Source organism: Mus musculus, chromosome 12 (assembly GCF_000001635.26).
Source record: "Mus musculus strain C57BL/6J chromosome 12, GRCm38.p6 C57BL/6J".
In the NCBI taxonomy this organism is placed as follows: domain Eukaryota; kingdom Metazoa; phylum Chordata; class Mammalia; order Rodentia; family Muridae; genus Mus; species Mus musculus.
The window spans coordinates 23732272-23756240 of record NC_000078.6 but is presented as its reverse complement, the minus strand read 5'-3'; the positions used below and the strand labels follow the sequence as shown (position 1 = coordinate 23756240).

At 47.3% G+C, this 23969-nt stretch overlaps 1 pseudogene; it reads left to right on the top strand.

Annotated features, from left to right (window-relative positions):
• Positions 1-19392: 19392 nt before the first annotated feature.
• Positions 19393-23487, top strand: Gm9309 (annotated as a pseudogene).
• The last annotated feature ends 482 nt before the right edge of the window (positions 23488-23969 follow it).

The window sequence follows — 23969 nt, the reverse complement described above, 5'->3', positions numbered from 1 at the left end:
TGTGTGTTTACACTATAGCCACAACTGCAAGAATGTCCTAAACCAATGCAAAGCATGAATTCTAATTAGCTGCTTGATACCAGGGAGGAGGCAAAGGCTGGGCAGAGGCACAGCCCTGTGTTCTGGAGCTCCCTTCTCTGAAATATTTGGTAAGGAGCAGATCTTCAAGCCATTGGGAAGGGAATGGGAAATAAGGGAAACGAAGCCTCTCCTCCAACACCTCCAAGGCTGTCTGCACTGCAGCCTCCTCCTGCCAGATATCTGCAGAGCAGGTACCAGGAGTTTGGCATTTTAGTAGCATCTGTTAGATGATAAATCACAGACACAGCAGTGATGTGTGTTCAGTGAGGTGAGTGGATGCTTTGTGCGTGAGCTGGAAACCAAGGGTCTGTGGCAAGGCTGTGTGGTGCAGGGCTGTTGATCATGAAGAGGAGCCACAAGCACAGGGCAGGCTGGGGTGGCAGTGTAGCTGTTTCCACATGGCCCTCTCTGGGACTGTCATACCAGCACAATCCCATAGCTGGGTATCTTGGAGTCAGGTCCTGGCTCACTTAGGAGAGGTTCTGCAGCTCTCTGATGGTCAGTTCTCTGGTTAGCACAATGTATTTGTTGGGTGACATTTCTAAGTGGACTCCAGGCCAGAGACACGTTGTAAGATTCCCTGTGTGAATGGTTCAGTGGTGAGGGCCTTGGAGCTACATGGCTTCACCGGGTCTAGGTCTTTTCTCTCCAATACTAGTATTTCAGCAGGGGACACCCTCCCCCCACAGCTTGGTCCAACCTGGCTTCTCTACCTTTCACCTCCTACAACCCCAAACTCTGCCCTCATTTCTGTGGTCTCCTGCTCACCTTGTTTCACAGTTTTTTCTCCTGCCTGAGGGCCTCCCGAGGGCCTGCCTCTGACAGTAACATCCTAGTAGCCACCTCCTGAGCTCAGCTCATTGTCCCTTCTCTAGGTTCTCCAGTTCCCTTCTCCCTCCCCTGCCCCCCTTTTACCTCTCCCTTCCTTCCTTCCTTCCTTCCTTCCTTCCTTCCTTCCTTCCTTCCTTCCTTCCTTCCTTCCTTCCTCCCTTCTTCCTTCCTTCTTTCCTTCCTTCTTCATTGCCTCCTTCCTCCTTCCTTTTTTCCTTCCTTCCTTCCTTTCTCTCTTTTTCCCTTCTTCCTTCCTTCTTCCTTCCACTGGGTGAGTCTGGGGCTTTTGTTTACAGATGTCCAACATCAGAGTTCATGGATGGAAGGATTCATATGCTAGTGAGTGACCGAAAATATGTGGAGCAGAAAATTGATATAAAAAAGATAGGGTGTTTCCCTTCGAGGGAGGGAAACTGTGGGATTTCACTTGCTAGGTTTCTCAGAGACTGTCTCAGTAAGGAAAGACTCCTCAAAGTGTAGAATTTAGCCAAAAAAACAGAAGCACCCCCAATGGTGTCACTGTGCACGGATCTGTGCTTTACCCTCATAACACGGACTTCAGGGTCACTCCAGCGTCACCTGCAGCTGTTAAATGTAATCGACAAATCATGAAAGCGTATTTTCTTTGATTCAATCTAAAATTAACACAAGGCCACACAAAGCCTTCTAGACATGTAGCCTTTTTTGGTAAATGCAGCCTAGAAACTAGTCCATTGTCCATTCTAAGATGGTTATTTACCACAGGATGGACAACAGGGGGAGGGTACTCAGAAGTGAGCCTGAGCAGAAAGCCGCCTGGACAAAGGGTACAGAGAGGAGGATGGGGCAGGAAGAAAGGGTACAGAGCCGAGGATAGGGCAGGAAGGACGGGGCAGGAAGGAAGAATGCAGAACCGAGGATGGGGCACGAAAGAAGGGTGCAGAGCCAAGGATGGGGCAGGAAAGAAGGGTGCAGATTAGAGAATGGGGTAGGAAGGAAGGATGCAAAACCGAGGATGGGGCAGGAAGGAAGGGTACAGAGAACAGGATGGGGCAGGAAGGTTCATTATTAGGAGACCCTAGGGTCGCCTCCCAACAGAATCTTCTCTGGAATTTTCTAACCATAGGAAGAGCCATCAGTGACAGTGACAACGCAGATCTACACATTCTCTGAAACTGCATCAGATACCATGCACAGAGCATGTATGTGCCAGCGCATGCGTGCACGCGTGCACACACACAACACACACACACACACACACACACACACACACACACACACACACACACACACACACACACATGATATGACTAAGCTGTGTGGATCGTAGCAGTGTCCCTATCCCTGACTTTAATGTCACTGTAGCTGTGCAGGACAGGACCAGGGGCTGAACCTGAAGGACAGATGCATGGACCCAGCTGCAGCTTCCCTTGGGTCTGTCATTACTCAAACATCAAAACTTTTATTTTATTTTTTAAACAGGGCTGTGGGGAGACAATGGCTTAGTGCATAAAACATGCACGGTGCAGGCATGAAGACTGGAATGCAGATCTCTAGAACCATGTAATAGCTGGGCAGGTATGGCAGTTACCTGTAATCCCAGCATCTGAGAGACAGATGGGACATCCTCAGGGCCAGCTGCCTGGCTAGCTTAGCTGAAATCAGCAAGCTACAGTTCAGGAGACCTGGCCTCAAAAAATTCAGTGGAAAGTGGGGTAGGGAGACAACCAATGTCTACCTTAAGCTGCCCACACATGCACATGTGCCCATACATATGGAAACACACATGCACAGTGCATAGGCATACACATGCAAAAACATTAAAATCAGAAATGTAAAGAAATCTGTAGGCCCGGGTGTCTGTGACCAGTCCATTCTTTTGACCTCAAGCTGAGGTTTGTAAATCTGGCCCTTTCCCCTCTACATATCCCCCAGACTTCTCAAACTAGCTTGGCCTGAAGGAAACCCATCACTGCCTTGGTCCTGAATTCCAGGGCCACTCCATGCTAGAAACTGGGTCCTCCTTAGCATCTCCTTCCAAAGTAGGAAGAAAATTCTATCGTGCTCAGGGCTGCATGGAAAAGGAATGGAGGTCAGAGAGCCACAGTCCAGAGATGCAATTACACTGCACAAGTACTTAGAACTGACTGTTCACTATGTTTGTCTCCAGCCTTGAAAAGCAACTCTGTTAACAATGGTGTTCATGTTCAAGGTGTGGTTAATCCATTATTCCTGCACTAGCTATCAGAGCATGGAAGCTAAGGCCAGGACTGTACAAGGCTTCCATTTGGAGTTTCAGTTGATACCTGCTAGTGGAGATCTCTCAGGCCCAGAAAGACAGACATGGCAGATAGTCCTGAGGTAGCCTCCAAGTTCTGAATGGAACCCTGCTCAGCTCACTGTGGGACCTGGAGGAGAGATGCCCAGTCTGACCTGGAATGTTCATACAGGTTGCCTGAAGCTGGTAAGGGGAGTTATGGAGCTTAGGCTGCAAGGAGGGACACATGGAAAAGAACAAGAAGCATAAGATAGAGGCAAGATGATCAGTGGGAAGGTAGGGGAGGGGAGGGGAGGGAAGGGGAAGGAAGGGAAGGGAGGGGGAGGGAGAAGGGAGGGGAGGAGAGACAACTGTCTGGTCCTTGCTGGTACTTGTTAACAAGCTATGAGATGAGCCAGGGTGCAGGTCAGTTAGAGGTCAAAGGGAGGAAGGAAGGAGACTAGACTGACATCAGAGCTTTCTCCCTCAGCCACACAGACATGACTGGCAAACGCTCACTAGAGCATTCTTTGTCCTAAGAACTGAACATCAGTCCTGAGAGATGCAGTCAAGCAATTTTGGGATATGGAATGCAGTATGCAGAATATGTGATACACAGGCATAGGTACATACATTCACAAGACTAAGTATATGTAATTAGGAACATGAAAAAGCTTGGCATGCTTCTGTATATAAGAATCAGGCACCAGGCAGTGGTGGAGCATGGCTTTAATCCCAACAGGAGGCAGCAATAGCTAAATCTCTGAGTTTGAGGCCAGCCTGGCTACAGAGTGAGTTCCCAAACAGCCAAGGCTATCCAGAGAAACCCTATCTCAAATAAATAAATAAATAAATAAATAAATAAATAAATAAATAAATAAATAAATAAATAAATAAATAAATGAACGAACGAAATAAAGGAGAGAGATGATAAACAAACAAACAAACAAATAAACAAACAAATAATTGAAATAAAGGAGAGAGATGAGAGGCACCCTCCTCCCCAACAGTTCCAACCTCAAGCTACAGGCAACTTCTAAGATCTGGTGATAAAACAGGCCCCTGAGTTGGTCTCTATCAACTTATTGCCCACTCATTATGAGGAGGGAGGCTACCTGCCAGTGTTAGGAGCCCTATATAGAGAGGCCCAGGTAGCAACAGCCCACAAGAAACAGGGCCTGCCAGCTGCCACCTGAAAACACACACAGAGAAAGCTACCTTGGTCACAGCCCAGATTCTGGGCCAGCTGAACTACTACGTTCCTGAGCGACAGGAATGCTGGGAGAGCAAACATGAGTTTAAGGGTAACCTTGGGAGGAGGTCCACTGTCTGAAGGCACACCTGTGGGGACCTGTGGGGAATGTGACTGCTTCCCGAGAAGTCCTGGGTTTCTGACAGTCACTAAAAGCTCTTCAACAGTCACAGACAACATTTAAAACAAAAAGAACACAGGCTGGAGAGATGGCTCAGTGACTCAGAGCACTGGCTGCTCTTGCAGACAACCCCACTTGGTTCCCAGCACTCACACAGCATCTCACAACTGTCAGTTTCTCCCTCTTCTGGTTTTCAGAAGTACTGCATTCATGTGGCACACCTACATACATGGGTACCAATGCTTATACACATAAAATTAAACAACCCCTTTAAAAAAAAAAAAGGAGAAGCCAGGCACGGTGGCATATACCTTTAATCCCAGCACAGAAAGATACAGCCTGATCGACAGCCTGTATCTACATAGTGAGTTCTAGGACAGCCAAAGTTACATAATAGAGAGACCTGGTCTGCTTTGAGAGAGAAAGAGAGAGAGGGAGAGGGAGAGGGAGAGGGAGAGGGAGAGGGAGAGGGAGAGGGAGAGGGAGAGGGAGAGGGAGAGGGAGAGGGAGAGGGAGAGGGAGAGGGAGAGGGAGAGGGAGAGGGAGAGAGGCCAGTTTGGAACCTAGGAGAGTCTAACCCACAGTTCACCTGCTTTAAAATGTCTCTGATTTGTATGGGATATCTTTTCTTAGAGCAAAATATAGACCTAATACATCAATGTAAGTTAAACCTTCTCTTTAACACGGGAGGGACTTAGAAGGGCCACGCTGTTCCTGTACTTCTACTTCATCTCAGACCCCCTTGCCCCATTTTGGTCCTCAGAGCCAGACCTTTAATGAGACCCATGTAGAAGGGTCTGTAGCAGTGACATTACAGAAGACTATGGTATGGGACAATTGTTTCCTCTTTGTGTTTCCTTATGAGCTTTAAATAGACGGCCAGTCACAGTGAGACTCTCCCTGCCACCAAGACAGTGTTGTCCCCCTGTCTCCAGAAGACAGCCTGGTGAGTCACACAGAACCATAAAGACTGTTCCCTTGTCCAGTGTCTCCATGACTCCTCCTGTCCCCTGTAGCCTAGGGTTTCATCAGTACAAAGAGTGTGTTTTAATGAGTAGACTCCCTACAGCAGTTCATTATTTGGTTTAAAATTGCACCTGACCCTCCACACACACACCTTGTGAGCTTGGGCTGAGGCCACTTCTCCAGAAAGGGCATTCGCTGCCCTCCCAGGTCTGTGTCCTCTGCTGGCCATTGACTTGTCAAAGGGTAGAGGGAAACAGCATCTAAAGTTAGGAAGAAGAAATGCCTTTCGTGTCACCGACCTGCATTCTTTCCATATATTTGTTTTCATAGCAACAAACCAAATGTTTTAAAACAGAAACCAGAATTGATGTGAAGCAATTTCATCACCTGTCTTCCACAGCGCAATTGGTGCCTCCATATTAAGTCCTGAGTGTCCTTCCTTCCTCCTTTTGGGGCCTCTGTTGGACACGGTTTTATCTTTTGAGCTTGCAGCTGAGAAAGAACCTTTCTTCCATAGTAACAAGACTCAGAAGTGGGTAATCCAAGACAGCAACATGTCTTTATTGCCATCATCAGAAAAGATTCAGGACCCCTTCAACCGCACAAAGTGGCACAGACCTAGGAAATTCCCAGCTCCTGCTTTCCCCACAAAGCAAGCTCAGTGACATTTTCCAAGTGAGGAGGCAGGAGAGGAGGTGCTGTCAGTCTAGACTAAACTGATGAATAGGCTTTCTCAGAACACCCATGGCAGCATGTGTGGACACTGACATGTGGGGCTGCTTCTTGACTTTGCCCCAGAAGACACAAGCCCCACAGAGCCTCACCCAAGAGCCTGAGCACAACTAAGTATTAACTAACTCTCTTCCTTACTCACAGATACAGCTGAGTCATGGGCAGAACAGACATGCTCATGGGAATTCAGAAGGGAAAACTGTTAGCAATGAGATGGGTCCTATCCTTCCTGGGGGAGATAGTTACAATATTCAGGCAAGGCAACCTCTGAAGAACAAACATGTCATGCTTATGCAGCAAGGAGAGACCTGGCCCTGATAGAATGAAAGAGGATGTTTTAAGTAAGAGAGGGACAGAGAAGATAATAAAGAGACCTGTAGATGGCTATGAACAGGAACACTAGCAGCAGATACATCTTCTAGCAACTGATACATCTTCCAGCAGCAGATAAATCTTCCAGCAACTGATACATCTTCCAGCTCAGATACATCTTCCAGCAACTGATACATCTTCTAGCAACTGATACATCTTCCAGCAGTACATACATTTTCCAGCAACTGATACATCTTCCAGCAACTGATACATCTTCCAGCAGCTGATACATCTTCCAGCAGCCAGGGATTTCAGAAAGAGGTGATGGTAAAGAACAAGAACCCGTGCCTATGGTTCCTGAGGTACAGGCATCCTTGGGGCTTTTGAGGCTGACTCTCAGAAACCACGTGTCACCAACCCAGGTGGAGATGGAAGTTGTTGGGTAGAAATTTAGAAGTCGTCATTTGCAATAGTAGTGTCTGCCTTCTCACCATCCCTCAGCAGCCCAAGAAAGTACTTCAGGCTCCAGCTTAGCAAGGCTTAAGCAACTGCTACTAATATGAAGAGGCTCATTTTTAAAGCAAACTCTCCCTTGTAGCTACAAAAATCAATCATATTTGGGCTGGCATGTAGCGAAGTAGGTCAAGGGCTTGCCTAACTTTCATGACACTCTGGGTCGGGTACTCAGTGCTACATAAAACTAGGCATGGTTGCACACATCTATAGTCCCAGAACTCAGAGGTGGAGGCAGGAGGATCATAAATTTAAGGTCATCGTCATCCTCTGAACAGCAAGCATGAAGTTTGGGTCCAATTTGGGCTATATACACCCAATCCTGGAAACAAACAAACAAACAAACAAACAAACAAATGACACTTGTAAAAATTCAAATAAGCCAGGCAGGAGTGGTGCACACCTTGAATCCCAGAACTTGGGAGGCAGAGGCAGGTGGATTTCTGAGTTGGAGGCCAGCCTGGTCTTCAGAGTGAGTTCCAGGATAGCCAGAGCTATACAGAGAATCCCTGTCTCAACCCCCCACTCCAAAAAATTTCTCCAGATGGTTCCAACCCCCTCAGCAGCCTCCCATTGCTTTTTAATAATCATATACCTTTCTCTCTCTCTCTCTCTCTCTCTCTCTCTCTCTCTCTCTCTCTCTCTCTCTCTCTCTCTCTCTCTCTCTCTCTCTCTCTCTCCTCTCTTCCTTTTTGGGATATTTTTTCACTCCATAGAATTCCCTAGGGACTCTTTATGGCTAAGCTGCATTCCACAGCACAAGTGCATGGCAGCTGAATTACCAAGTCACTATTGAAGGACATCTGGACAGCACTTATGGCCATTACACACAATCATTGTGAACACTTACAAAAAGGTGTATCTGTGAACACGAGTTTCCATGTCTCTGGGATAACTGCCTGGGAGCACGATGGTTGGACCTCACAGCAATTGTATGGTCAGCTCAATTGTTTGTTTTAAAATTTATTCATTTATTTCTTTCATATGTGGAGTGTGTGAAAGTGGAGGTAAGAAGACAAATTGAAGGAGTCAGTTTTGCTACATTGATCCTGGGTTTTAGCCTTAGGTTATCAAGCACCATTACCCACTTAGCCATCTTACCAGCCTGTGTGCTGTTGGACATTGGGCTATACACAGACAGTCTGGTCTCCAGTCAAGCTGAGGTGTAACCCCGGGACCCAGTGGTGATAATTCACCTACACGGAACGGAAGTTCTCTCATGTCTCCTGGAACTCTGGCTCCTTTCAAAGTTACTGCCCCCACAGCCCCCACAAGAGAAGCATGGCTTTAGTCACATAGGCAATGCCCCAAGCTTCTGACCTTCAGGTTAAACTCCTCCCCAGTTACCTAGCAACAGTAAAGATAACAGCATACCATAAGAGGTGCTATTTGGCCCCTCCCCATTCTCTTGCTCTCTTGCTTACTTCCCTTATACTTACTCTCCACTCTCCTCTCCTCTCTCTCTTCTTTTTCTCTCCTTGCCTCTCCTCTCCTCTCCTCTCCTCTCCTCTCCTCTCCTCTCCTCTCCTCTCCTCTCCTCTCCTCTCCTCTCCTCTCCTCTCCTCTCCTCTCCTCTCCTCTCCTCTCCTCTCTCTCACCTCTTACTCACTCCCTCTTACTCTAGACTTTCTTCTCTCTCTTCTTTTCCCCATTTTCTCCTCTTGGCCATGGCTGGTCTCTCTCTCTTTCCACCTTTTCTAATTCTCTCTGAATTTTGATAATAAAGCTATAAAACCATAGAATGTCTCTGTTCATCTAGGCCTGCTGCGCTTACTCTGGACTGCGTGGGAACCTCTCTCCCTCAGCCCTCACTCCCATTACCCCAGTACTACAGGGTGTAGTCCTGTGGCCCCAGGTCAGGGACTTTCCCTTTTCCAGCACCACCACCACCATTACCACCCCTTCGAGTGGGGCCAGTGGCTTAGATGCCCACCCGGTTCCGAGTGGAAAGCATCTGGCAGCCCTCCTGGGTCTGCCTGCCCAGAGCATAGGAGGAACTCTGGCCGGACATGGGTTATCCTCCCTTCCCCCTCCTTCCCTTGCCCCCCTTTAGTACCCACAGTGTGCTATGTTTTGTTTCTTACAAAACAGCTGAACTGTTTTCTAGGAAGGTGAATTAGGAGACCTGAACAGATAGCGAACCTATACAGAGACATAAAAGGGGGATTTATTAGAGTGTTTTTTCAGGGTGTGGTCTAGTTAGTCCAACAATGGCTGTCTATTGGTTCAGGAATCCAGTAGTTTTTCAGTTCATGAAGATGAGCATCTCGGCTGGTCTTCAGTAGACACTGGAATCCCGAAGACATAGAAAGCCAGTGAAGGAATGAGCTTGCCAGTGAGAGCAAGGGTAAGCAGGCAAAGAGCAAAAGCTTCCTTTTCCATGTTCTTTCTATAGGCTGCCATGGGAAGGCGTAGCCAGATTAAAGGTAGACCTTCCCACCTCAAAGGATCTAGATTACAGGTTGGTTTTCCCACCTTAGAAACCCTGGATTATAAGTGGGACTTCCCACTTCAAAAGAAAAAAAGTTCTCATAGATGTTCCCAGCTTAAACTCAAGTCATCAGGCTTGGTGCCTAGTGCCTTTACCCAGGGAGTCATTTCAATGGCTCTGATACCTTTTTTTTTTTAAAACAGTCATTGAGGCTCTGATGAATTGGAAGTGTGAGCTCCTGGAATGTGGCTTGGGAGTCAGGATGGTTTTGCAGTGACTAGTAGCATGACATGGGATCTATGGTTCAGATGGCAGGCTGAGGTTGCAGTAACACTCCCTCCCATAGATCTCACTGGGTGGCTGGCTGTTGTCCCACTCAGAAGCGGAGGGTACCTCTCACTGTAGCCTTCACCTTATAGCTGGCTTCTCCAGAGAGGTCCAAGGTAGCCCTGCAGGATAGGTCTGTGGACCTGAGGAGGCCTGTGGGATGGCAACACATTATCTCGCACTCCCGGTATCAGTGGGTAAAATGATCATCGGATGCCATAGGATGCTAACTGATGTGAATAGGATCCCTGTGTGGTGGTATCAGCTCCAGAGTCCTTGGTACTGCCCAGCGCTGTCCAAGAAATATGATAACATTCATATATAATATGACATTTTTCTACAACCACATGGAAAGAGGAAAGAGAAACGGGGTGAACAATGTCCACAGCCTGTTAGATTTAACCCATTGTATTCCAAGCGGGCCCAATAACTGTGTATTTTAACCTAAGGTTTTACTTAGTTTGGACTAGTGGTTCTCAAACTTCTAATGCTGTGACCCTTTATTACAGTTCCTCATGTCATGGTCACCCCAACCAAAAAATTGTTTTTATTGCTACTTCATAACTGTAAGTTCTGTTATCGTTACAAATCGTAATATAGATAGGTGCTTTCTGATAGTTTTCGGCAACCCCTATGAAGAGTCCTGCAATCCCCAAGGAGTTGGGACCCACCCATTGAGAAGCTCTGGTTTAGACCTACTATGCTTTCTTGCCTAGTTTAGAAATTGAAAGGGGTGTGTGCTCACCTATGGTCACTTGATCTTCGACAAGGGAGCTAAAACCATCCAGTGGAAGAAAGACAGCATTTTCAACAATTGGTGCTGGCACAACTGGTTGTTATCATGTAGAAGAATGTGAATCGATCCATACTTATCTCCTTGTACTAAGGTCAAATCTAAGTGGATCAAGGAACTTCACATAAAACCAGAGACACTGAAACTTATAGAGGAGAAAGTGGGGAAAAGCCTTGAAGATATGGGTACAGGGGAAAAATTCCTGAACAGAACAGCAATGGCTTGCTCTGTAAGATCGAGAATTGACAAATGGGACCTAATGAAACTCCAAAGTTTCTGCAAGGCAAAAGACACCGTCAATAAGACAAAAAGACCACCAACAGATTGGGAAAGGATCTTTACCTATCCTAAATCAGATAGGGGACTAATATCCAACATATATAAAGAACTCAAGAAGGTGGACTTCAGAAAATCAAATAACCCCATTAAAAAATGGGGCTCAGAACTGAACAAAGAATTCTCACCTGAGGAATACCGAATGGCAGAGAAGCACCTGAAAAAATGCTCAACATCCTTAAGCATCAGGGAAATGCAAATCAAAACAACCCTGAGATTCCACCTCACACCAGTCAGAATGGCTAAGATCAAAAATTCAGGTGACAGCAGATGCTGGCGTGGATGTGGAGAAAGAGGAACACTCCTCCATTGTTGGTGGGATTGCAGGCTTGTACAACCACTCTGGAAATCAGTCTGGCGGTTCCTCAGAAAACTGGATATAGTACTACCGGAGGATCCAGCAATACCTCTCCTGGGCATATATCCAGAAGATGCCCCAACTGGTAAGAAGGACACATGCTCCACTTTGTTCATAGCAGCCTTATTTATAATAGCCAGAAGCTGGAAGGAACCCAGATGCCCCTCAACAGAGGAATGGATACAGAAAATGTGGTACATCTACACAATGGAGTACTACTCAGCTATTAAAAAGAATGAATTTATGAAATTCCTAGCCAAATGGATGGACCTGGAGGGCATCATCCTGAGTGAGGTAACACATTCACAAAGGAACTCACACAATATGTACTCACTGATAAGTGGATATTAGCCCAAAACCTAAGATACCCAAGATATAAGATACAATTTCCTAAACACATGAAACTCAAGAAAAATGAAGACTGAAGTGTGAACACTATGCCCCTCCTTAGAAGTGGGAACAAAACACCCTTGGAAGGAGTTACAGAGACAAAGTTTGGAGCTGAGATAAAAGGATGGACCATGTAGACACTACCATATCCGGGGATCCATCCCATAATCAGCTTCCAAATGCTGACACCATTGCATACACTAGCAAGATTATGCTGAAAGGACCCTGATATAGCTGTCTCTTGTCAGAGTATGCCTGGGCCTAGCAAACATAGAAGTGGATGCTCACAGTCGGCTATTGGATGGATCACATGGCCCCCAATGAAGGAGCTAGAGAAAGTACCAAAGAAGCTAAAGGGATCTGCAACCCTATAGGTGGAACAACATTATGAACTAACCAGTACCCCGGAGCTCTTGACTCTAGCTGCATATGCATCAAAAGTTGGCCTAGTCGGCCATCACTGGAAAGAGAGGCCCATTGGACACGCAAACTTTATATGCCCCAGTACAGGGGAACGCCAGGGCCATAAAAGGGGAGTGGGTGGGTAGGGGAGAGGGGGTGGGTGGCTATGGGGGACTTTTGGTATAGCATTGCAAATGTAAATGAGCGAAATACCTAATAAAAAATGGAAAAAAAAAAAAAAAAAAAGAAAGGGGTGTGTGCTGAGGGCTAGGGAATCTGCCAGCCTGCGCCCTCTAGTGTCCGTGCAGACTCAGTGCAGCTTGTGTGGCTCCAGGTGCATCTCCTGCAGCTGATGGCCATTCTGCCTAGGGCTGCACTGAAGTGGAGGCTAAGGCTGTTTGAGTTTCACCTACAGCAGGATGGAGGAGGACGAGGGGGAGGACGAGGATGAGGACAAGGAAGACGAGGATGAGGAGGACGAGGACGAGGACAAGGAACAATATTCTGCCGGTCACCATAACGAAGAGCACAGTTGAGGCTGATTTCCCCCTGCCACCTTCTGTTCTACCTGACATGGAACAGGCTATCCACCATCCAAGTGCAGATGGTCTGCTGAAGTTCAAATTCACAGAGGATGCACTCAGTCTCTCCTGAGTTCAGGACTTCATAGGGATTTGGTACCCACGTCTCCCACCACCTTCCCTCCAGGGTCTATGTCTAGCAGTCCTTGAGGTTTGGCAGTCTGACTGATGAGATTGCTGCGTGGTGAGATGAACTGTACCATGCATGTTCCTAGCCAGCACTGAGCTGTGGTTAATGGGACATTGGAGCTCCCAAGGGCCTTTCCCAGTGACGGCACAAATGTGCTGTTAGCAAAGCTTTTTACTCGCAGTACCAAGCTCTGGTTAAATATTTCCACAGAGCTTCCCAGCTACTTTTTTGCTCTTTCCCTAATTTACAGTTCAGTGTGTTAAGGACAATAAGAGCATAACAGACCCTGGGAGAACCTGGGACCCTGTTAGCTCCCTCCCAAAATTCCCATTACTGTGAAATCACATGTCCTTGATCTCCAAGGCTGTTGTCTGTCAGATCTAATCCCTGCTAGAATGTGAAGTGCTTTAAACAAGTGGGAGCTGGCTGTGTGATCCAGGGACCCTCATTCCCCACCCCCTAAAAAGATGAAAGTAGGGCTGTCTGATCAATGAAGCCTGGGTTAGTTTCATGGCCAGGGCTAGGTAGGTATTTCTTCAGGGGAGCACACAGTTATTTTTCTGTAACTGTATAACCATTCCTTTTTTTGGTCAGGTTTTTTTTTTCACAGACAGCTAAACATCACTAAGGCTGGCTCGGTTGCTTAATGAATGACAGAGGGGTAACGGGGTGTGTACCACTGAGCCCGTCACACATCTTTGCTGCTGTCTCAGTGCCTCCAGGAGAGCTAAAATGAGGTCCCTCGTATTAATTTTTTTATCCAGGTCTCTGTTAGGCATCTACAGGCAAGTGCCAGGAAGCATCTATGAGGCTGCCAGCGTTTGTGGGCTCCACTTAGCAGGTTCATGAAAGTGAGTATTAAGAGATCATGGCTTTGACAGCCACTTTATTGGCCAGCAGCTTTTTTGGGTACCAGCTAAACACACCTTGGAAACTCATTGCCTCTCAGGATGTTAGCAGGGAAGGGGCCCAGGATAGATCAAAACCCAAAGGACAGAGCCCAGCTCTAACCTAGGTCTTTTCTTTCTCAATGGGACTCATTCTGCTAACTCCTAGCTGAGCCACGTGAGACTGCTTACCACTCCCTGGAGGCTCTGTCATCATCCACCATCCCCTCTGGGCCTACAGTTTTGACTCTAAATTCCGTCTTCTTGGCCAGAGCACCTAGTTCTCCTGCCTAGGAATGTGCCATTGTAGTGCAGGGCACTCGAGAGTAGGGACCTCAATCCAGCATGACTCAAGCATCTATACTTCAAGAACCCAAGAGAAAACACTGGAAATTGGTCCTGACTGCCTGCTCAAGTATGGGCTTCTGTGGTGATCCACTCTCCCAGGTGATGGGGTGTATCTATCAAGAATGAGGCTAAGGTGGGTGTGGGGGGCTTTCTGCTGCTGGGAGCCTGCTTTCTTTTCCTCCCTGGTGGTTCTTTGGCTAGCTTGCTCTATGACTGTTGGTCCTCTGTCCCAAGCGTCTGTACTGAATCATTGTCCCCTTTGGAGAGGAAGGGGGGGTCACTGTCCCTGACTGCACTGTCTGAGAGTTCCTATGGCTCAGGGCTAGCTGCTGGATATTCAAGAGTCTCAGCAGCACTTAGCATTGTAAAGGTGTGTTTTCCTGTCTGGGTGTAGTGGAACGTCGCAGGGCAGGAGGACTATGATCCATGGAGTCCCTCAAGGACTGAGGCTTCTTTACATAGAGCCCTTCTTTACTGGAGTTTCTGAAAAGGGTCAATCCTACCCTCTCTTCCTCCTTATCTCATACTGCTTATGCCATTGGTCCCAGTTGCTTAAGATGGCCAGACACATTCCTATTGTCACAACCCTTTCTTTAAATGACATTGCATGCAGGAGCAGATCTTTAAGTCATTGCTCCTCAGAACCAGGTCCCGAGGCTCAGACCCTTCCTTTTCCCTTTCCTACATCTCATGAATCCTCAACGCCTCAGGGATAGCCCTGAAACATGGATTGAAGGCTCCCAGGTGGTCTCCATCCTCCTGATGCTTACGCCTTGTTCTGTGCATCCAAAGAGGGTCACTTGGGATCTGTTTGGATGTGAGCTATGTCAAAGTTCTTTTTGCCTCCAAATAGTATTAGTACATCTTGGGATCAAGGTCATGTGTGTGTGTGTGTATGTGTGTGTGTGTGTGTGTGTGTGTGTGTTTACACTATAACCACAACAGCAAGAATATCCTAAACCAATGCAAAGCATGAATTCTAATTAGCAGCCTGATACCAAGGAGGAGGCAAAGGCTGGGCAGAGGCACAGCCCTGTGTTCTGGAGCTCCCTCCTCTGAAATATTTGCTAAGGAGCAGATCTTCAAGCCATTGGGAAAGGAATGGGAAATAAGGGAAACGAATCCTCTCCTCCAACACCTCCAAGGCTGTCTGCATTGCAGCCTCCTCCCGTCAGATATCTGCAGAGCAGGTACAAGGAGTTTGGCATTTCAGTAGCATCTGTTAGATGATAAATCACAGACACAGCAGTGATGTGTGTTCAGTGAGGTGAGTGGATGCTGCATGCGTGAGCTGGAAACCAAGGGTCTGTGGCAAGGCTGTGGGTTGCAGGGCTGTTGATCATGAAGAGGAGCCACAAGCACAGGGCAGGCTGGGGTGGCAGTGTAGCTGTTTCCACATTGCCCTCTCTGGGACTGTCATACCAGCACAATCCCATAGCTGTGTATCTTGGAGTCAGGTCCTGGCTCACTTAGGAGAGGTTCTGCAGCTCTCTGATGGTCAGTTCTCTGGTTAGCACAATGTATTTGTTGGGTGACATTTCTAAGTGGACTCCAGGCCAGAGACATGTTGTAAGATTCCCTGTGTGAATGGTTCAGTGGTGAGGGCCTTGGAGCTACATGGCTTCACCGGGTCTAGGTCTTTTCTCTCCAATACTAGTATTTGAGCAGGAGACACCCTCCCCCCAGAGCTTGGTCCAACCTGGCTTCTCTACCTTTCACCTCCTACCACCCCAAACTCTGCCCTCATTTCTGTGGTCTCCTGCTCATCTTGTTTCACAGTTTTTTCTCCTGCCTGAGGGCCTCCCGAGGGCCTGCCTCTGACAGTAACATCCTAGTAGCCACCTCCTGGGCTCAGCTCATTGTCCCTTCCTCTAGGTTCTCCAGTTCCCTTCTCCCTCCCCTGCCCTCCTTTTACCTCTCCCTCCCTCCCTCCCTCCCTCCCTCCCTCCCTCCCTCCCTCCCTCCCTCCCTCCCTTCCTTCCTTCCTTCCTTCCTTCCTTCCTTCCTTCCTTCCTCCCTTCTTCCTTCCTTCTTCATTGCCTCCTTCCTCCTTCCTTCCTTCCTTCCTTCCTTCCTTCCTTCCTTCCTTCCTTCCTTCCTTCCTTCCTTCCTTCTTCCTTCCTTCTTCATTGCCTCCTTCCTCCTTCCTTTCTCCCTTTTTCCCTTCTTCCTTCATTCCTTCTTCCTTCCTTCCTTCCTTCCTTCCTTCCTTCCTTCCTTCCTTCCTTCCTTCCTTCCTTCCTTCCCCATCAATTATCTGGATTGTCCCCAGATATCTCTTTTTGCACCTCTTGTCCTGCTCCACTAAGGGATTCTTTGGACCAACCATCACCAGGTGTACCCCCCCCACTGTTGGCTACCCTATTCTTACCTCCACTTCTGTGTTCCCAGGGTGGCTTCAATTTTACATGTGTCTGGTTAATTGAGTTTCCACAATGAATTACCTACAATAAAACTAGGGCATTTCTATCCCTTCCCAAAGAGTCATGATAAGGTGTTACTCTGTGTTGGGGTGTGAATTAGAGCCCTGGGTCATGGGCTCCATGGAGAGCAGCTAGCTCTTCATCTGTATGCTTATCCTAGGCCTGTGCTGACCCCTCAGCCACCAGCAGTCACATTTGTCCTCTCACGGCAGACTCTCTGTGGATGGAGAAGTTGGTATTATGTGTTCCTGTCCTGAGGTGGATGTAGGTATCTTCTGGGGGTACTTCCAGCCAGTACTAGCCACCCTGTCAAGCTCAATGTCCAGTGAGCAAGGGAGAGGTTGGCTGACTCAGGGTTGAAGCCCAGGCTGTAGGTGATAAGAAAGAGGACCCTAAACCTTGGTAGAAGCAAGGCTGTGAGGTAGGAAGTGAGTGTAGCAAGAAAACAGAGGATCTGGCAGTCAGCCATCACGGGGGACTTAAGAGAGCCTGCGCCCTTCTATGCAGGTCCTCCAGGACCTTAGTTCTGTGTTTCATTTGTTTTTTTTTTGTTTGTTTGTTTGTTTGTTTTCGAGACAGGGTCCGCTCTCTGTAAACCAGGCTCACATGGAGCTCAAAGTTTTCTGGCTGCCTCTGCCTTTTGACTGCTGGGATTAGAGCTATGTGCCAGCATCAAGGCTCTGTCTCTATTTCTTGTTCCTGAAGCCCCGCCCAGACAGGGCTTAGCCTATAATGTTCCATCAACTCAGAGGTTCTTAGACATGCCACCAGTCAAGAGATAGAGGCTGGGCGACTATGATTTGGGGATGCTTCTTCTTTGAGTAGAAATTAAAATCTAAGGGGACTGAGACCTGGAGAGAGGTCCTGTTCCCTACACCCACATGGTGGCTCACAACTTCTGTAACTCCAGTTCCAGGGATCTGACATACTACTCAGGCCTCTGCAGGTACCAGGCAACCTCACAATGTATTATATAAGAAGAAAAACATTCGTAACATACTATATAAGAAAATATTCTTAAAGCTTTGAAAGAGAAAAAAAGAAAAGAACACATGGACACATTCTGACAACTTAAAACTGCAAATGACTTTTAATCCCAGCACTCGGGAGGCAGAGTCAGGGGGATTTCTGAGTTCAAGGCCAGCTTGGTCTACAAAGTTAGTTCCAGGACAGCCAGGGTTATACAGAGAAACCCTGTCTCAAAAACCAAAAATAAATAAATAAATAAAAGAACAACAACAACAAACAAACAAACAAACAAAATAAAAAACCTGCAAATGAGCCAGTCATTGTGGCTCACACCTGTGACTGCTAGACAGGGGAGGTAGGAAGCTAAGGGTACAAGTCGTTCTCAGCTACATAGTAAGTTTGAAGCCAGCCTAAGCTACATGAGACCCTAACTCAGAAAACAAATAAACAAAATTACAAAGGAAAACATGACAAAAGGTCCTACAAGATACCTGTCCATCCAGCCAATTCCCCACTTCAGTCAACTTTACCTTTCCAGTAAGTTCTTCCACAGGAGGCCTCCACTCACAAACCCATGTGACCAGTTCTCACAGATGGCAGCAATGGCCACATGCCCTTGTGCATAATCTTCTTCCATTTGTAGATATCTCTGTCTCTCTGTTTCTGTCTCTCTCTGTCTCTGTCTGTCTCTCTGTGTGTTTGTGTGTGTGTGTGTGTGTGGGGGTGTTTGTGTGTATGTCTCTGAGAGAGAGCCAGGGCTTCTCTGTGTAGTCCTGGCTATCCTACAACTTGCTCTGTAGCCCAGGGTAGCCTTCCTTGAACTCCTATCTGTCTGCACTGTCACTGAGTGCTGGGGTTAAAGGCATGCACCACTACTGGCCTTCCTGTTCTCTTTCTTTTAATATAACTTTTTTAGACAGGTTCTCATGTAGCTCAGGCTGGCCAGGAACTTGTTATATAGTCATAGATGACCTTGAACTCCTGATCCTGCTGCCCTCACCCTCCGATTCTGGAATTACAGATGTGTGGCACCCGGCTACCTGACTTGATGATTATTTCTGATCAAGATACTGTGGACATTTGAGTTGGTTGTTTGTACAGGGGAGGACGTGTTTAGATAAGTAAATGTGTGCTTTGAAAGGCAATAGCCATATGTCTGTTTTGGACAAGGAACTTTAAATATCTCCTAGTCATCTAGATAAGTAAATAAAATATGTACATAGAACATTAACAACCTGGGAAAGAGGTGAAGAAGACAGGGGCGGTAGCAGGTAATACTGAGTGCATGTCTCATCTTCCTTAACAGGACCTAGCACCTAGTGCTTAGAATTCATAAGCCTCTGAGCAGTTCAGAGTGGTTTCCTTTGGGACTTGGGTAGAGGAGACTCACCCACACTAGTTCTTCTTCACATTTCAAAAATAACTGAGCTATGCAGGTGTGTTACTGTGAAAGAAAGAAACCAAAATTGAGGAAGCGAAGTGAACGAGTATTAACGTCCAGTGGCCAATCACTGCAGGATCTCACACTTGGGCCTTGTGGGAGACTGCAGTGGGGTGTGCTGGCCAATGAAGCACAGTCCTGAATTTCCATTGGGGCTGTTTCAGCTGTTAACATTCACATCGACATTCACCGACCAATTGATGCAATTCTAGATCTCCCTGGCAGAACAATATCTCATAGGCATAATAAAGAGTGGGGACTCCCATAAGGTTCCCAGGTGTCTCTTCTAGGGTTAAAAACAGCATGGCATGTGCTGGTAACTTCTCCCAATATTATGTGGATGGGGATAGGGAGGTCTTGGGGGGTCTAGAAGCCTCCTGTCAACATGCTTCAAAGCTTTAATACCTGGGTCCCCATGAAACCCTACTTACCCAGATTAACCCAGAAATCTGGATAAGAATTGGGTTTTTGAATGTCATTTATAAAATTAGGGTTGCTGACAAATGAAGTTGAACTTTGAAGGGCCAAAACCATGTTCCTGTCCTCTGGTATCATCCCTGAGTCCACTCAGGATGTGAGTCAACCTAGTTCTAAATTTACCCTAGCTGTGTTAGGTAGGAATGTGAACCACTAACATCCGCCTATGCAGGCAAGATTTATTTACTATGCAGCATCAGCAAATGTATCTGTGACAAGGAAACAAACACACACACCGAGTCCCCCACGAGAAAAAGAACTAGCTGTTCAAAGTGAAGAGTCAGGATTGGGTCCATGAGACCCCTTTGCCCCAAGCTGATGAGCTGAGGGGTTTGTCTTGATCCTGACTCTTGTTTAACTCTTACAGGACATTTGACAACGCTTCATTCCACTGATTTTAGCTTGCCTCTCCCTGTCCCCGTATACCACAATTCTGCATGCATGCTCCAAGTAGACTGTATTTAGCCATAAAAAGATATTCTTTCTGTCTTTCCTAGGTGCTGGAGGACCTGCGGAAACACAAGGAGTTCACCAACCATAAGCTTCAGGAGTGATACAAGGGTTTCCTCAATGACTGTCCCACTGGCCACCTGACTGTGGACAATTTCAAGATCTAGGCCAACTTTTTCCCCTACAGAGATGCCTCCAAGGTCGCTGAACATGTCCTCCACAACTTTGACACCAACAGCAACAGCACCATCGACTTCCGAGTGTTCATCATTGTTCTGAGCATGACCTCTCAGGGCAAGCTGGAACAGAAGCTCAAGTGGGCCTTCAGCATGTCTGACCTAGACAGCAATGGCTACATCAGCTGCAGTGAAATGCTGGAGATAGTGCAGGTACCTGCACTTGACAGGGCCTGGAGCATGGGGAGTGCAGGGATCCAGGACCCCCATCCCCGGCCCCATACACCAGGTCATTCCTCTGCCCGCTTGCTACCTGGTGTACTAAAGGACTGCCTGTCTTTGCAGAGAGTAACGATAAAAGCCAAGCAGCTATCGATTGCTTGCTGGACATCAGGCCCCAGCTGAGCTCATCCATCAGGTTTATTCACACAATTCTATAAAACGGGTCTTTTTTTAAAACAAAACAAAACAAAACAAAACAAAACAAAACAAACCTCTACTGAGATCTGAGGCTCAGATCGGTGATTAAGAATTGTCAAAGCAAGAACTGGGAAAATGGCTCAGTGGGGAAGAACACTTGATACCCAGCATGAGGACCTGAGTTCTGATCCCAACACCCACAGAAAAGTCAGGAGTGGCTGAGCATGCCCGAATCCCTAGAACTAGGGGACAAGTGAGTCCCAGAAGCTTGCTGAGCAGGCACCCTAGCTAAAATGGTAGGCCCCGGCCGGGTTCAGTGAGAGAGAAAAGGGAATATTGTGAACACCGGTATTGCTTTTTGGCCTCTGCACAGGTGGGTGTTCTTCTGCACACACATGTATAACATACACACACATTAGCTGTCTATAGGACTTCCTATAGAAATCAGAAAGACACAGTAAAGGATGAGTCAGCAGTCAGTTCTTCACAGGAGCGGTGCTTATGTGCACCCTGCATCCTTCCTGCTCCATGCTCTAAACCATCTCTGTATTTGGTCCAGTGAGCTGACTCTGTGGGTAAAGGTGCTTGCTACCAAGCCTGGCAGCCTGGGTTAGATCCCTAAGACCCACATGGTAGGAAAAGAGAACCAGCTTCCACAAGTTGTCCTCTGAATTCCACATGAGATCACCTCCCCCAAATAAATAATTACATACACCCATAAAATAAGTAAAGTAGTTATATACAGTGCCTAATACAATGGCTATAGATGTTAATAATAATTTGTATTATTTGGGAAATAACAAGAAACTATCTGTGTACCTCCAGTTTCATTTTCTAGACTATTTCCCACCTGTAGTTGTTGGATCTGCAGATTCAGGACCCATGTGTGGGCAGGGCTCAATGTATTTCCCCTTTGATCTTCCCTCCAGGATTTCCCAGCTCCCCACCAAAGAACCTCCTTTTAGACATATGCTTTGCCCCACAACCTCCCCTCTACTCTGAACCAAGGAGCCCTCCATTCTTCCATGCCCCAGCTGTATCCTGTGCTCTTGAACGTCACTTAAACTTTCCTGGCTCCCTTTGCCCAGTACCTTGTCTGTGAAACTTGTTCTGATGAGAGAAGGGTCCTGACTCTGCCCTGTCCATGCTCCTTGGTTAGCAGAGCGATGACCATAACCCACCCTCCATCCTCCAGAGAATACTCACAGATGTCCCTTTGCAGGCCATCTACAAGATGGTGTCCTCCATGATGAAGTTGCTTGAGGACGAGTCCTTGCCCGAGAAGCAAACAGACAAGATCTTCAGACAGATGGACACAAACAAAGATGGTAGGAAACATGGCAGGAATGAGCAGGTGGGGAGGGAGAAGGGGATTGGGAGAGGGGACGGGATGGGGGTTGGGAGAGAGAAGTAAATGAGCCTGTGAAATTGTTGATGGCACAGAGGTGTTTGGGATATACCCTCTGCCCTATGCAGGCCTGCCCTTTTCCAACCCACTTGATTCAGCTCTGATTGAGGGAGGGAGACTAGAATTCAGGGTCAGGTACACCTAGCCTGCATCCTGCACCCTTCCTAGTGCTCTATAACCATGGGCATTGTCAGTAGACCCTCTGAGCTGTAGGCTTCATCCGTGTTGTCTGAGTTAGGATTTCCATTGCTCTGATGACACACCATGGCCACAAGCAACTTGGGGAGGAAAGGGTTTATTCACTCACAGTTTCCACATAACAGTTCATCATCAAAAGCAATGAGGGCGGGACTCAAACAGGGCACCAACCTGAAGGCAGGAGCTGATACAGAGACCGTGAAAGGGTTGCTACTTACTGGCTTGCTCCCCATGGCTTGCTCAGCCTTCTTATAGAACTCAGAATCACTAGACCAGGGTTGTACCACCTACAATGGGCTGGGCCCTCCTCCATCAATCACTTGTTAAGAAATTACCCTCTGTTCAGGCATAGTGGCACATGTCTTTAATGGGAGTTCATAGAAGACAGGAGGCTCTCTGTGAGTACAAGGCAACCTGGTCTAAAAAGTGAGTTCTAGAACAGCCAGGGCTGTTACACAGAGAAACCTTGTTTCAATAAACAAAACAAAAGGGAGGAAATGAGGGAAGGAGGGAGGGAGGGAGGTAGAGAGACAGGGAGAGAGAGAGAGAGAGAGAGACTGGACATTGTCCATTTTCCAGAGGGTTCCAGACTTTAACCAGAGAACTGGCTAATCCTAAGTCTCCCTCTTCCATTCCTCAGGCAAAATGTCCCTGGATGAATTCAACAAAGGTGCCAAGAGGGACCCATCCATTGTCCGGTTGCTACAGTGTGATACCAGCAGTGCTAGCCAGTTCTGAGTGGAATGGGCTTTTACACAGTTGTGAGAAACACAGGCTTGACCTGCCATCTTCAGCTTTGCTTGATACAGTGGTTTTCTCCATGATTTCTCCTGCTCTCTCGGGACCTGGGTCCAGGCAGCATAACACACTCACCTGGTCTGGCTGGATGCAGCTCCCTCCTCTATCTGATCCAATAGATGTCCCTCCCCATCCAGTCCAGGCTGGTTCCTTCCAAGGTTTCAAGTGTTCTGGGCTGTAGGGCTCCTTCCCTGCCCACAGAGGGCCTGGAGACCCTTAAGGACACCAGACAGGACTTTTCAGTATCTTAAGGAGACCAGCTGATTTATTCTATGATCCCAGGTGAGTTTGTGAGGATGAAGAAGATGGAGAGTAGATAGGCAAGCCCTTCCTGTGCATGGCTCCACCTTTCTTGTTCATTTTCTCCGACCAAAGCTGCTTGCATGTATATACTGCAGTATCCTTACTTTTAATATATAAGTTTTGTATAAAGTGAGAAGGTTCAGCCCCTGTATTTAAAGCCTCTGACTGCCTTTAAAGCATGGTCCCCTGTGGCCTGTGATTCCCCCCACCCCCAAGTCTGACTGTGCTGTGGTATTTAAGTATTTATTTGCCTAATTACACAGGAGATACATGCATGCCCAAGGCTGTGGACATCTGCCCTCCGTCGTGCAAATACAGGTGTTCCTGTGTGCTCTGTCCTTCCTTTCCATTGACCTGGCATATTAAAATGATCAAATAAACCAAGGTCTGTGAGTTTCCTGTGTTGTCACAAGCACCCTGTTCATGGTTCACTCTATAGTGAGTGTGGGGATGAAGCAGGTAAGTGGTAGACATCGGGAAAGTCCTTGAAAATAAGGAACAGCCAAGAATTTAGTCAGATAGGAGTCCATGCCAGCCTTTCCCCATTCAGTGGGCTCCACACACAGCAAGGCCATTGGCCCTCCTATTCTGTTGGCTAGAAGGTGTTTTAGATATTGGACAGAAACAGTCCCTCAGGACCAAACAGGGCATGTGCCCTGGCTAATGTCATCCAGCATGCTCAGGATCACTTATTCAAATAATGGGGAATAAGAGGATGGATGGATGTGTCTGCCCAGTTATAAAGACTTCTCTCCCTCTCTCTCTCTCTCTCTCTCTCTCTCTCTCTCTCTCTCTCTCTCTCTCTCTCTCTCTCTCTCTGTCTCTCTGTCTGTCTCTCTCTCTCTGTCTGTCTCTGTCTGTCTGTCTGTCTGTCTGTCT